Consider the following 13,984-nt stretch of genomic DNA (forward strand, 5'->3'; position numbering starts at 1 on the left):
TTAGGATGATACTGGCATCATAGAATGAGTTAGGTAATGTTCCATCCCCTTCTATTTTTGGAAGAATTTAAGCAGGATTGGTGTTGGTTCTTTCCAGAATGATTGGTAGAATTCACCTGTGGGGCCACCTGGTCCTTGTCTTTTCTTGGTTGGGAGGTTTTTGATGACTATTTCAATCTCACTACTTGTGAATGGTCTGTTGAGTTCTTCTGTTTCTTCTTTCGTTAATGTAGGTTACTTGTGTGTTTCTGAAATTTGTCCATTTCATCTAAGTTATCCATCCTGTTGGCATACAATTTTTCAAAGAACCTCTTACGATACTTTTTATTTCTGTGGGATCAGTGGTGATATCCCCTCTCTCATTTTTTATTTTATTTATTTACATCTTCTCTCTTTTTTATTTGTTATTCTAGCTAAGAGTTTGCCAATTTTATTAATCTTCTCAAAGAACCAGCTTTTGGTTTTGTTAATTTTTTCTAGTGTTTTTAAAAATTCTCAATTACATTTAGCTCTGCTCTAATCTCTGTTCTTTCTTTTCTTCTGCTCAATTGTAACAAATGCACCAAACTATTGTAAGATGTTATTAATAGGGAAGATGTAGGAGGGGTAGACAATGGGGTATATGGGAATCCCTTATACTTCCTTTTTTTTTAAAGATTTATTTATTTTTTTCTCTCCCCTCCCCCCACCCCCCCACTCACCCAACCCCCACAGCCCCACCCCCATGCCGGTTGCCTGTTCTCTGTGTCTATTTGCTGCATCTTCTTTGTCCGCTTCTGTTGTTGTTGGCGGCACAGGAATCTGTGTTTCTCTTTGTTGTGTCATCTTGTGTCAGCTCTCTGTGCAGGCAGTGCCATTCCTGGGCAGGCTGCACTTTCTTTTGCGCTGGGTGGCTCTCCTTACAGGATGCACTCCTTACGCGTGGGGCTGCCTTATGTGGGGGACACCCTTGCGTGGCGGGGCACTCCTTGTGCTCATCAGCACGGCACATGGGCCAGCTGCACATGGGTCAAGGAGGCCTGGGGTTTGAACCATGGACCTCCCATGTGGTAGACGGACACCCTAACCACTGGGCCAAATCTGCCCCCCCTCCTTATACTTTCAATGTAACTTTTCTGGAATCTAAAACCTCTTTAAAAATAGAGATTATAATACAAAAATTTTTTAAAAAGAAGAGATTCACTTTAGACCCAAAGACAAAGATATGTTGTAAGTGAAAGACTAGAAAAAATAATCCATGCAAATAACCAAAAAAGAGCTGGGGTAGTTATACTAATATCAGACAAAATACTAAGCTTTAAGTCAAAAGCTGCTATAAGAGACAAAGAGGGACATTATACATTATATATATATTTTTTTTTTTAAGATTTATTTTATCTATTTCTCTCCTCTTCCCCACCCCACCTCCAGTTGCCTATTCTCTGCATCCATTTGCTGCATGTTCTTTGTCTGTTTTCGCTGTGTCATCTTGTTGTCAGCTCTCCGTGTGTGTGGTGCCATTCCTGGGCAGGCTGCACTTTCTTTCATGCTGGGTGGCTCTCCTTGCAGGGTGCACTCCTTGTGCATGGGGCTCCCTACACAAGGGACACCCCTGCATGGCACGGCACTCCTTGCATGCATGGGCCAGCTCCACACTGGGCAAGGATGCCTGGGGTTTGAACCATAGACCTCCCATGTGGTAGATGGATGCCCTATCCACTGGGCCAAGTCCACTTCCCTATATATTATATATTAATAAAAGGGCCAATCCATCAAGAAGAAATAACTATCATAAATATTTATGTAGTGAATGGTAACCCAAAATATATGAGGCAAACCCTAGAAAAACTGAAGGGAGAGATACCTCTAAAATTATTGTTGGAGACTTTAATACACCACCTCTCATCAATAGATAGAACTACTAAACAGAAGCACTATAAGAAAATATAACTTGAATAATTTGATAAATGAACTAAACCCAACAGACATATACAGAACATTGGACCCCCAAACAGCAGGATATATATTCTTTTCAAGTACATATGGATAGTTCTCCCAGGATAGACCACATGGTGGGCCACAAAACAAGTCTCAATAAACTTTAAAATATTAACATTATACAAAGCATCTTCTCTGAACACAATGGAATGACACTGGAAGTCAATGACAGGGAGAGAACTATAAAATTCACAAATATCTGGAAGTTCAACAACACACTCAAATGATCAGTGGATCATAGAAGAAACTGCAAAAGAAATTGGTAAATATATGAAGACATATGAAAATGAGAACAGAACATATCAAAACTTATGGGATGCAGCAAAGGCAGTGCTAACAGGGAAATTTGTAGCCCTACATGCTTACATTAAGAAGGAAGAAAGAACTAAAAACAAAGACCTAACTGCACAGCTGAAGGAACTAGAGAAAGAACATCAAAATAAACCCAAAGCTAGCAGAAAGAAATAAAGATTAGAGAATAAATAAATGAAACAGAGTATAAGAAACTAACAGAGAACATCAACAAATACTAAAAGTTGGTTCTTTGAAAAGAACAATAAAATTGACAAGTCTTTAGCTAGACTAACAAGTTAAAGAAAAATGATGCAAATAAATAAAATCAGAAATGAGAGGAGGGGTATTACTACTGACCCCACAGAAATAAAAAGGATACTATGAATTATATGCCAACAAATTACACAGTGTAGATGAAATGGACAAATTTCCAGAAATACACAAAGAGTCTACACTGACTCTAGAAGAAAGAGATCTCAGCAGACCAATTACAAGTAGAGATTGAATCAGTTCATCAAAAAACTGCCCAATAAAAAAAGCCCAGGATCAGATGGCTCCCACCGAACATTCCAAGAAGAATTAATACCAATCCTGTTCAAACACTTCCAAAAAACTGAACAGAAGGGAACACTACCTAACTCATTCTATGAGGTCAACATCACCATAATACCAAGTCAGATAAAGATATTACAAGAACAGAAAATCACAGACAAATTTATCTTATGAATATAGATGCAAATCTGCCCAATAAAATACTTATAAACTGAATCCAACAGGACATAAAAAGAATTATACCCAATGATAAAGCGGGATTTATCCCTGGTATACAAGGGAGGTTCAACATAAGAAAATCAATTGACAAAAGGAAGGGGGGAAAACCGCACAATCATTTTGAGTGATACAGAAAAAGCATTTGACAAAATCCAGCATCCTTTCTTGATAAAACACCTAGAAAAATAGGAATAGAAGGGCATATATGAAAAACCCACAGTTAACATCATACTCAATGATGAAAGACTGAAAGATTTCCCTCTAAAATCTGGAACAAGGCAGCAGACTTGGGCCAGTGGTTAGGGCATCCATCTACCATATGGGAGGTCCATGGTTCAAACCCCTGGCCTCCTTGACCCCTGTGCAGCTGGCCCATGTGCAGTGCTGATGTGCACAAGGAGTGCCCTGCCACTCAGGGGTGTCCCCATGTAGGGGAGCCCCATGCGCAAGGAGTGCGCCCTGTAAGGAGAGCTGCCCAGAATGAAAGAAAGTGCAGCCTGCCCAGGAATGGCACCGCAGACATGGATTGCTGACACAACAAGATGATGCAACAAAAGAAACACAGATTCCTGTGCCACTGACAACAACAGAAACGGACAAAGAAGATGCAGCAAATAGAGAGAACAGACAACTGGGGTGTGTGGGGGGGTGGGGAAGGGGAGAGAAAGAAAGAAAGAAAGAAAGAAATCTTTAAAAATAAATAAATAAATAAAACCTGGAACAAGACAGGGATGCCCACTGCCACCTCTGGTATTCAACATTGTCCTAGAAGTTCTAGCCAGAGCAATTAGGAAAGAAAATCAAATAAAAGGCATCCAAATTGGAAAGGAAGAAGTAAAACTTTGTCTATTTGCAGATGACATGATCCTATACATAGAAAGTCCTGAAAAATCTACAAGTTTACTAGAACTAATAAAGAATTTAGCAACGTGGCAGGGTACAAGATCAATATTCAAAAATCAGTGGTGTTTCTATACACTAGTAATGAGCAATCTGAGGTGGAAAACCAGAAAAAAAAAAACCCATTTACAATAGCAGCTAAATGGAGAGGGACTGGATTGAAGGCACATGTCTATTGTTCAGGGAGTGTAGAGGCACAGAAACTATTTTGGGCATTTTACAGAGGGAGACATTCTTGAGCTTGTTGATAGGCCCTTTGATACCAAGATAGTTACCAAAAGATCATAAACAGCCTTGGGTGCTCAACCAACAGCATCCTGTTTCTGACAGACATTGTTTTAGAGGTCAGTGCTGCTGAGGAAGCAGATGTGTCCAGCTGTAGTGGTGAGTCCTGGCACTGCAGAAGTAACAGACAGGAACTTGTGCTACAGCCTCATCACTTCCTTCAGTGAACTGGACCTGCCATCCTCAACTCAGAGAAGGATTTCCAGCTGCTCATGCTGTTCCACGCAGAGGTGTCCCTATAGTGTAGTTTTATTCTAAAGTTAAAAGTAACTTAAAAACTTCCAAATACCCATATATATATATACACATATATATACACATACCTATATGTGCATGTGTATGTATGTGTATGCTCAAATTATCTTCTATAGGCACATAAGGCAAGAAGACAAAACAAAACAAAACTCCTTAGTTCATTGGAAATGGAAGCTTATTTTAAAATGTTAAAATGTATTAGGGGGTGTCGGAGTCTTGGTCGGTGACCCGAGGTATCGGGAATGAAAGACAAAGAAAGATTGGGTTCAGGGGATCTTAGAGCATTGATTTCTCAAGCTCATCAGACAACTTTATTGAGTTAAGAGGGTAGTATATATACCCCTAACATACGTGACATTCAGCACAAAATCAAGTTACCTATTACCCTTACCTCATTCTATATTAACTAGTGATTGATGAACACCAACAAACTTTACTGGAACTATTATTATAAAAATCAGTAACTATACTCATAAATCTTGTTACTCAGGTTGTTCTGTTCTATGTTATTGTTCTGCCTGCAGGTGTGTTTTCCCAGCCAAGACTGTGATCTGCACCAATAATCACAAGGGACATTTTGACTCAGTGGTCAAGGAAGTAACTTGCTTCCATGGAAACAACATGCTTTTGTTTCCCACATTTCCCCCTTTTTGTTTTAGTCAGGGTGACTGTGCCTGTTTTAGGTTGCCCCCCCCCAGGGGGTCTTACCCATCATTGACTACCAGCCAAGCTCACTGACTTCAGGGTACTATTGTAGTGTTTTAGCAAGTACTAAGTTATTAGCCTGTCCCATTGTGTCCAAATGGTGCAATCTCTGGCAAACACCTTTACCCAGGCAAGCGACAACCATGAGCAACAGGATTAATACACATATCCTTATTCCTAAGGCAGATAAGAAATGCTTAGACTTCCACCGATCAACAGGATTAAACTTATTTAAATTTGAAATCAAATCATTAAAGATGTCCTTATCACTATCTACGTATATCTGATTATGAGACATTTCTAAAATCTTTCTCTGCAATTCCTCAATTTCTAATGACATATTTCCTTTGTGTCCTAACTAATGATTTCTGATCTTATTCCATTGAAACATAGAAATGTTATAATCCAAAGGAGTAATACAAAAATTACTTTCATTCCAATCACATTTCAATCCTCTTAACAAATTCAAATTATAAACTTGGTCTCCTAAGTGTAAAACAGCAGATTCCAAATCACTAACTCTGTTATTAAGTCCTTCATCAATGTGCTCCTGACTATGCCATAAGTCACTTGCATTCTTGTGCCAATCATGCACATATTGCTGTGTCTGCACCATCTCATGCAATGCAACAGCAGCAGTGGCAGCAGCAGTGATGACACCAATGAAGCCAAGAATGCCAGCTATGAGAAGTCCCAAAAATCTCTTAGATCGTTTCAACAGTCCTTGAGCCAGGTGGAAAAGAAGATGACTTTCAGGTGATGACTGCCACATCCGATTCATTTTCACTGGGATCCACACTCCTCGTCTTCAGTGAGCCACGGTGATAATATCTCCATTCTGTAAAATATTCTCAGACAAGCAAGTATACAAAGCCCCATCCTTATAAAATGAAGCATTTTCAGTAATGGAAGCCTTCCCTACCACAAACACATATGGATCTTTGACATATGATTGAAAATGATGAATTTGATCTAATTGCAAATATTGTCCATCCATACTTTTATTACCTTTCCATTCAGAAGTAGATGCCACTCCTAAGAAGACTTTCCATATTTGTTATTGATCATGGACTCCAGTGCTATTGCACCATGGAAAAGGAACCCATTTCCCTATATTTTTCCAATCACTATTATTTTTGGTAAAAATTATTTTCTCATCCAAATCAAGGGATTCATGAAAGGGATACTGCATATTACTAATTTGTTGTCCCATGCTATTTATACCATACCAAATAAATCTGCCCTTATATTTGTTGGGATTCCCCATAGGGGCACTTTCCTAAGCTATTCCATAGGAATCATTAAAAATGACAGATCCTGTTCCCATATGGCATTCATACCATCTTTGCATATCACCAGCATTCCTCTTAGGACAACTATAACTTGGATACTTATATTCTTGGTATTGATAGGATGGGAATAAAGTTACCAAAGATTTAGTATTATTATGGCTAAAATTGATCATAGTTCTATTTTTCACAGCCATACATGGTGGGTGATTGCCAATGCAAAGAGGTCAGAAATCAAATGGAAGAAGGAGATTATAAATCCTTTGTCCCTCTTCTTGTGGCTTAAGTGGTAACCTATCATCCACGGGTCCAGGAAATATATGAGTTTTATTCAAATAGACAGGAAAAGAAGGATCTTTCCAGGATAACACTTGAAGTAATGGGGGATTAGGGATACAAGCCCAATATGTGTAATTACCATTACCATTGCTGGTTTCACTCACTATCAGTAGGATCCATATGTGTAGAAGACTCCACTTCTTCAGTCCTAGGTTTAATCCTTTTTGCCGGAAGCCAGATTTCTTCCCCATTTTCTGAAATGATAAGAGCATAACCTCACCCCCATACTTTAACCCTGCCTTTATTCCATTCATTACTTAAAGCATCTTTCCAAAATACTGGTTGATTCTCAGATTCTGCAATTTCTGTGGATTTTTGAGAATGTCCAAAATGACATTCAGCCAGTGTCATAGAATCATAAACGTTAAGAAAATTTAAGGTAAATAAAGCTTTAGCCAATTGACCTTTAGGCGATATCATACCATCATCTCCCCCTTTTTGTTTTAAAAGCATAGTCTGGAGAGTATGATGGCATCTTTCAACAATAGCTTGACCTGTTGGATTTGGGGAATGCTGGTAACATGTTCAATAGCATATTTCCCACAAAAGGAAGCAAAGGATTTGCTAATGTAAGAGGGTCCATTATCAGTTTTAATTTTTAGAGGGCATCCCATCACAGCAAAAGCAGACCAGAGATGTGAGCGAACATGATGAAACCATTCCCCACTTTGAGCAGTAGCTCACATGAAATGAGAATAAGTGTCAATACAAACATGAACATATTGTAGTTTACCAAAGGATGGAATGTGAGTAACATCCATTTGCTATAATTGATTAGGAGTCAGGCCTCTGGGATTAGTTCCAGCCTGAAAAGGCACTGCTGTTAGTGGTCCACAGGTAGGACAAGTACGAATAATTTCCTGTGCTTGTAGTCTTGTTAACTTTTGATATTTATTTCGCAGGCCTTTAGCATTAATGTGAGTTAAAGCATGGTAATCATGAGCACTTTGTAAACACCCCACTAATAAATCAGCTCGAGCATTACTTGCTGTCATAGGACCAGGCAAAGAGGTATGAGAACGTATATGTGTAATGTAAATAGGATGCTGTCTTAATCTAATGAGATGTTGCAAATCAGCAAAAAGTTGAGATAATTCATCAGTAACAAAGATATGAGCCATTTCAATATGCTTAACAGTAAGGCATACATATTCAGAATCAGAGACAATATTCAAAGGTTCCTTAAATATTGTTAACACCTTAATGATGGCAGCAAGTTCAGTACACTAGCAGACGTGAATGGAGTCTGCCAAGCCTGTTCTTTTCCTTTGGTAACAAATGCTGCTTTCCTGTTACTACTGCCATCAGTAAACACTGTACATGCATTTTCTAAAGGTAGAGATTTTATAATCTTAGGTAATATCCAAGTAGTTTTTTGTAAGAAAGTAAGTAATTTTGAAGTAGGAAAATGATTATCAATAACACCTTGAAAGCCACTGATAGCTATCTGCCATTGAGGGTTGGTTACATATAGATGATGAATTTCTTCCTGTGATAATTCACAAATAACGTGATCAGGGTCAGACCCTTTAAGTTGTATTAAGTGCACACATCCTTTTGCCAATATATTGATGATTTTTTTGTAAATAAGTTTGTAATCTCTTTTGTTTATTATTAGGTAGGAAAATCCACTCCAAAACTCCCTCCTGCCACAGTAAAGCTGTGAGAGATTGCACAGTGGAAAATATAATTAAATCTACAATTTTTCCAGGGTCAATTTGTGTCAACTGTCCTTGTGAAATTCTTTCCTCTATTAAATTTAATTCTTGTTCTGCTTCCACAGATAAAGAACGTGCACTAGTAAGGTCTGAATCCCCCTGCAGAGTTTGGAATAAATGAGTTAACATATAATTAGGAATTCCTAACATAGGTCTAATCCAATTAATGTCTCCTAAAAGTTTTTGAAAATCACTAAAAGTATTTAAGTTATCTCTACGAATTTGCACCTTTTGAGGTGTAATACACCCTTTAGACAATTTCATGCCTAACTAAGAGAATGGAGCTTCTTTCTGAATTTTTTCAGGGGCTATTTGTAACCCATATTCCGGTAAAATTTTTTCTGCCATAACAAATAATTGTTGTAATTTTTCACCAGAAGCATGAGCGAATAATATATCATCCATATAATGGATAATAATTGCTTTAGGAAATTGATCACGTAACTTTTGAAGAGGTTGGTGTACAAATAATTGACACATGGTTGGACTATTCATCATACCCTGAGGTAAAACACACCATTGATATCTTTGCATAGGTGCCTGATTATTAAATGAAGGCACAGAGAAAGCAAACTTTACCTTATCAGCAGGATGTAAAGGAATAGTGAAAAAACAATCTTTCCAATCAATTATAATAAGAGACCAATCTTTTGGAATCATTGATGGTTGTGGAACTCCCGGTTGTAGTGCTCCCATAGGACTCATAACTTTATTTATAGCTCTTAAATCCATCAGGAGTCTCCATTTTCCAGATTCTTTTTAATAACAAATACCGGAGAGTTCCAAGGACTATTAGAAGGTTCTATATGCTTTTGCTCCAACTGTTCTTTAACCAAAATATGTAGGGCATTTAATTTTTCTACTGTTAGGGGCCATTGATCTATCCATACCGGTGTTTCAGTAAGCCAAGTAATTGGTATGGGACTGCCCTTTCTTTCAATGGCCCCTAAGATAAATTTGCTCGTTCAGGATCCAATGAACTGGAAGGAAATCCAATTCCCCTCCTATCTCCTTTACTTCTAGTATTATTATTGCATATCCATATATAATGTTTTAGCTTGCTCCAAGAAGGTAGGAATATGAATGAAAGCACCCCATTGACTTAACAAATCATGGCCGCACAAATTAATTCCCACATCAGCCACATAAGGTTGTAAAGTAGATTTTTGTCCATCAGGGCCTAAAACATCAAAAATATTAGTGCTTTGATAAACATCAGTCATTGTACCAACTCCAGTAAAAACTGTAGGTACTTTCTGCAAAGTCCAGGATTGAGGCCAATAATGTTTAGCTATAATAGATACATCTGCTCCTGTATCTATTAAGCCAAAGAACAATTTTCCATTAATTGTAATAGTAGTTTCAGGTCTATCATCATTTACAAAAGTTTGCCAATACATATTTTTCCAGTTGATCCTAATCCCACCTTCCTTTTAAAAGGAAGAGTAGCTGGTTTATTATAGGGAAGCAGTAATAATTGAGCAATTCATTGTCCTTTTTGTATTTGAATAGAATTAACAGCTTGAACCATTATTTTTGTTTCCTCTGTAAAATCACTATCTATAATTCCTACCTGCACCAACAATCCCTTCATGGTTAAACTACTTCTTCCAACTACAATGCCTACTGTATTGTTACATAAAGGCCCTTTTACTCCTGGAGAAATTGTTTGAATGCCTCCCTCTGAAGTTATCAATTTAGTCTCAGTAGATGGAAGATCAACAGCAGCACTACCTTGAGTAGCCGCTCTTAACTCTGAGACTGGGATGAATGATACTGACCGCTGCTGACAGGAAATTGGTCGGCCAGGCTCATATTTTTTGTCTGAGGGCCCTGAGCTAGGCCCGCAAAGCAGTTTCCCAATTTTAAAGGTGTGCCTTTCCAGTCTATTTTTGATCTACATTCATTAGCCCAGTGATATCCTTTACAGCACACTGGAAAAATTTTTGATTGAGTACGAAGTCCTTTTCCTGCTTGATTAACATAGGACTGACAATTCTTTTGAAAATGTCCAAATTTTCCACACTTAAAACAATTCCCTTTCTTTTTCGGGTTATTTCCTCCTCTCATAGCTGAAGCTAACACTGCCATCTGGTGGGTGGTTGAACCAATATCCTGACAAGCTTTTATATAATCAAGGACAGACCACCTGCGGGCTTAATAGGCCAGATAGCTTTCTTACACTCACTGTTAGCTTGATCAAAAGCGAGCGTTAGCAGGATTAACTCTCTTGCTTCAGGAATTTCAATAGTCTTAGTAAGCTTATCAGTCAGTCTGGCAATAAATTCCACATAAGGTTCATTAACACCTTGAATCACTTTAGCAAAAGACTGCGTAGGCTTCCCTGGAGCTGTAATCCTTCTCCATGCAGCCAAGCATGACTGCCTCACTTGATTAACAGCCTGATCTTCATAATGAAGCTGCCTCTCAATACCTGCCCAAGCTCCAGAGCCTAGCAATTGTTCAGCAGTAATATTAACAGGTGGATTCTGAGCCCTATTTCGTCGTTCTCTCATAGCAGCTTCATCTGTCCACCAAGTCTTAAATTGTAAGAACTCAGCAGCACTCAATACTGTTTTAGTCAGCATGTCCCAATCCCAAGGTATGAACCTGTAGGTGTTTGCAAGTCCTTCCACCAATCCAACAGTATAATGACTCTGAGGGCCATATTGAGTACATGGCTGTTTGATGTCCTTCAATACTTTAAAAGAAAGAGGCTCATGAGCATAAATTCCCCCCTGTGGGTGTTGAGCATCAGGAGGAATTTGTTGAATAGTTACAGGAAAAGCTGCTACAGCTTGCATAGCCAGAGGCTCACCTTGACTAGATCCCAGTAAAAGACATCTCATTAATGGAGTAACAGGCACAGGATTTGGCTTAAAGCTGCTACGAACATAAGGCAGGTCCATAGAGAAAAGTCAACTAGGTACTTTTCCAGGTTCTGGAGGTGCAGAAGGAACCTCATGAGTCAAATTAGGATATATGTTTACCTTAGAAATACTTAGCTTCGACATGGATTTAGTTAAGAACGGATTTGTGTCTTTAACTTCAAATAACTCCTCTTCTTCCTGATCCTCCTCCAAGTTCCTGTCTTTACCTGTATCATTCATAGCTGTTTCCTCCCTTGAGAAAAGAACAATCTCTTCTTCCTCAGACTGCAAAGGATCTAATGCAGCAGCAATATGCTGTCCTAAGGCCCAAACTGATACAGGTATATTCTCTCCTTTCTGATATGCTCTCTGCAATGCTTTCATTACTTGCCTCCAATGCTTAACATTCATCAAATTCTTTCCTTGTGGTTGAAACCAATAACAATGCTTTTGAACCAAAGCAAACAATTCCAACAAATCTGCAGTCTTAACTGTGATGCCTACACTGTGCAACAGAGTTTTCAAAACCTGTGAATATTCTTCCAAGCGTCCTGGTTGATTACCCATACCCTGATGCTAGCAGAAAGCAAAACTTAATAATATGAAGCAGCAATCTACCCAGGTTAATTAATTTTGATGCTCCTTACCTTAAAAGAGGCTTTTCAGCTTTCCACATTCCCGATCCAGAGGTGGAAAATCCTACGCTGCCATGTCTTGATGAATCCTCTTCCTCGGGCTCCACGTCTGGGCACCACCAGTCATGGAGTCTTGGTTGGTGACCCGAGGTATCGGGAATGAAAGACAAAGAAAGATTGGGTTCAGGGGATCTGAGAGCATTGATTTCTCAAGCTCATCAGACAACTTTATTGAGTCAAGGGGGTAGTATATATACCCTTAACATATGTGACATTCAGCACAAAATCAAGTTACCTATTACCCTTACCTCATTCTATATTAACTAGTGATTGATGAACACCAACAAACTTTACTGTAACTATTATTATAAAAATCAGTAACTATACTCATAAATCTTGTTACTCAGGTTGTTCTGTTCTATATGTTATTGTTCTGCCTGCAGGTGTGTTTTCCCAGCCAAGATTGTGATCTGCACCAATAATCACAAGGGACAGTTTGATTCAGTGGTCAAGGAAGTAACTTGCTTCCATGGAAACAACATGCCTTTGTTTCCCACAAGGGGGAAGCAGACTTGGCCCAGTGGTTAGGGTGTCCGTCTACCACATGGGAGGTCCATGGTTCAAACCCCAGGCCTCCTTGACCTGTGTGGAGCTGGCCCATGTGCAGTGTGGATGCATGCAAGGAGTGCCCTGCCATGCAGGGGTGTCCCCCATGTCCCCCACTGTCCCCCATGTAGGGGTGTCCCCTGTGTAGGGGAGCCCCACGCACAAGGAGTGTCCCTCATAAGGAGAGCCACCCAGCGTGAAAGAAAGTGCAGCCTGCCCAGGAATGGCACTGCGCAAATGGAGAGCTGTCACAGCAAGATGACACAACAAAAAGAGACACAGATTCCCGTGCTGCTGATAAGGATAGAAATGGTCACAGAAAAACACACAGCAAATGGACACAGAGAGCAGACAACTGTGGCAGCGGGGGGAGAGAAATTTTTTTAAAAAAACAACATTTACCTTTAAAATGCCATATTATCAGTGGATGGTCCAGCTGACAACACTGAAACCCACTGATCCGTTTTACACCCTACAATCGGGACCACCAGACACCACAGGCCTCTTGCGATGCAGTAGGAAGTACACAGCCACCAAGGGCAGTGAACCTGAGTGCCATCAAGCCTCTAAATCTAACTACCCCTTTTCAGAGAGTTGAGGGGATAGAGAACTGGTTAAACACACTATGAGAGTAAAATAGGCCAAATTCAAAATGGAAGAAATTATACAGGACAGATTACAACTATCATAAACTCTAAAAGAAATGTAAACATATCAATCAACCAAACATAACACCCAGACCTTGTTTAGGTTCTGATTTGATCAACTCATTGTACGATGACAGTTAAAGAGATAATTTTGGAAATAGAAACATACTGGCTAATTAGATGATATTAAGAAATTCTTGTTAATTTTGTAAGGTATATTGTGATTATTATTTTAAAAGTACATATCTGTTAGGGACATAACCTGTGATGTGGTTAAAGTTACATGATGTCTGTGATTTAAAAATATTCCCACAGAAGAAGGTGGAAGGGGGGAGGGGGAGGAAGAGGGAGGAGAAGGAAGAGAAGGAGGAGCAGGTGTTGAGAAGGATAGTTGAGAAGAGATTGGCAGATGTTGACAATTATTGAAGCTGGCTTAGGGGTGCATGAGCATTTATTATACTATTCTCATTTACTTCATGTATGTTTGAAAATTTCCATAATAAAACTTTAGGCGTGACGACAGAATGCCGTGATATCAAAGACAAATGAAGAAACGCGAATCTGCCCACAGCCTGGCGGCTGGTGGGACCCCCGCACGCACCGGCCTCAAGGCGGGCGACGATCGCCTCCCACGCACTCCCCGTGGCTAATCCCCAGCCCCGCAGCGTCTGAGGAGTCCTTTCCCTTCCAGAG

General features: G+C 39.4%; 1 long non-coding RNA gene across 1 annotated transcript; it reads right to left on the reverse strand.

The window, feature by feature from the left end:
• Window positions 1–4,747: 4,747 nt before the first annotated feature.
• Window positions 4,748–12,578, reverse strand: LOC131280092 (uncharacterized). The gene is made up of 2 exons (XR_009187685.1): window positions 12,051–12,578; window positions 4,748–7,009 (listed from the first exon to the last, which is right to left on the reverse strand). It is a non-coding gene; the product is annotated as an uncharacterized lncRNA (long non-coding RNA).
• Between the last annotated feature and the right edge of the window lie 1,406 nt (window positions 12,579–13,984).

Source organism: Dasypus novemcinctus, chromosome 10 (assembly GCF_030445035.2).
Source record: "Dasypus novemcinctus isolate mDasNov1 chromosome 10, mDasNov1.1.hap2, whole genome shotgun sequence".
Lineage (NCBI taxonomy): Eukaryota > Metazoa > Chordata > Mammalia > Cingulata > Dasypodidae > Dasypus > Dasypus novemcinctus.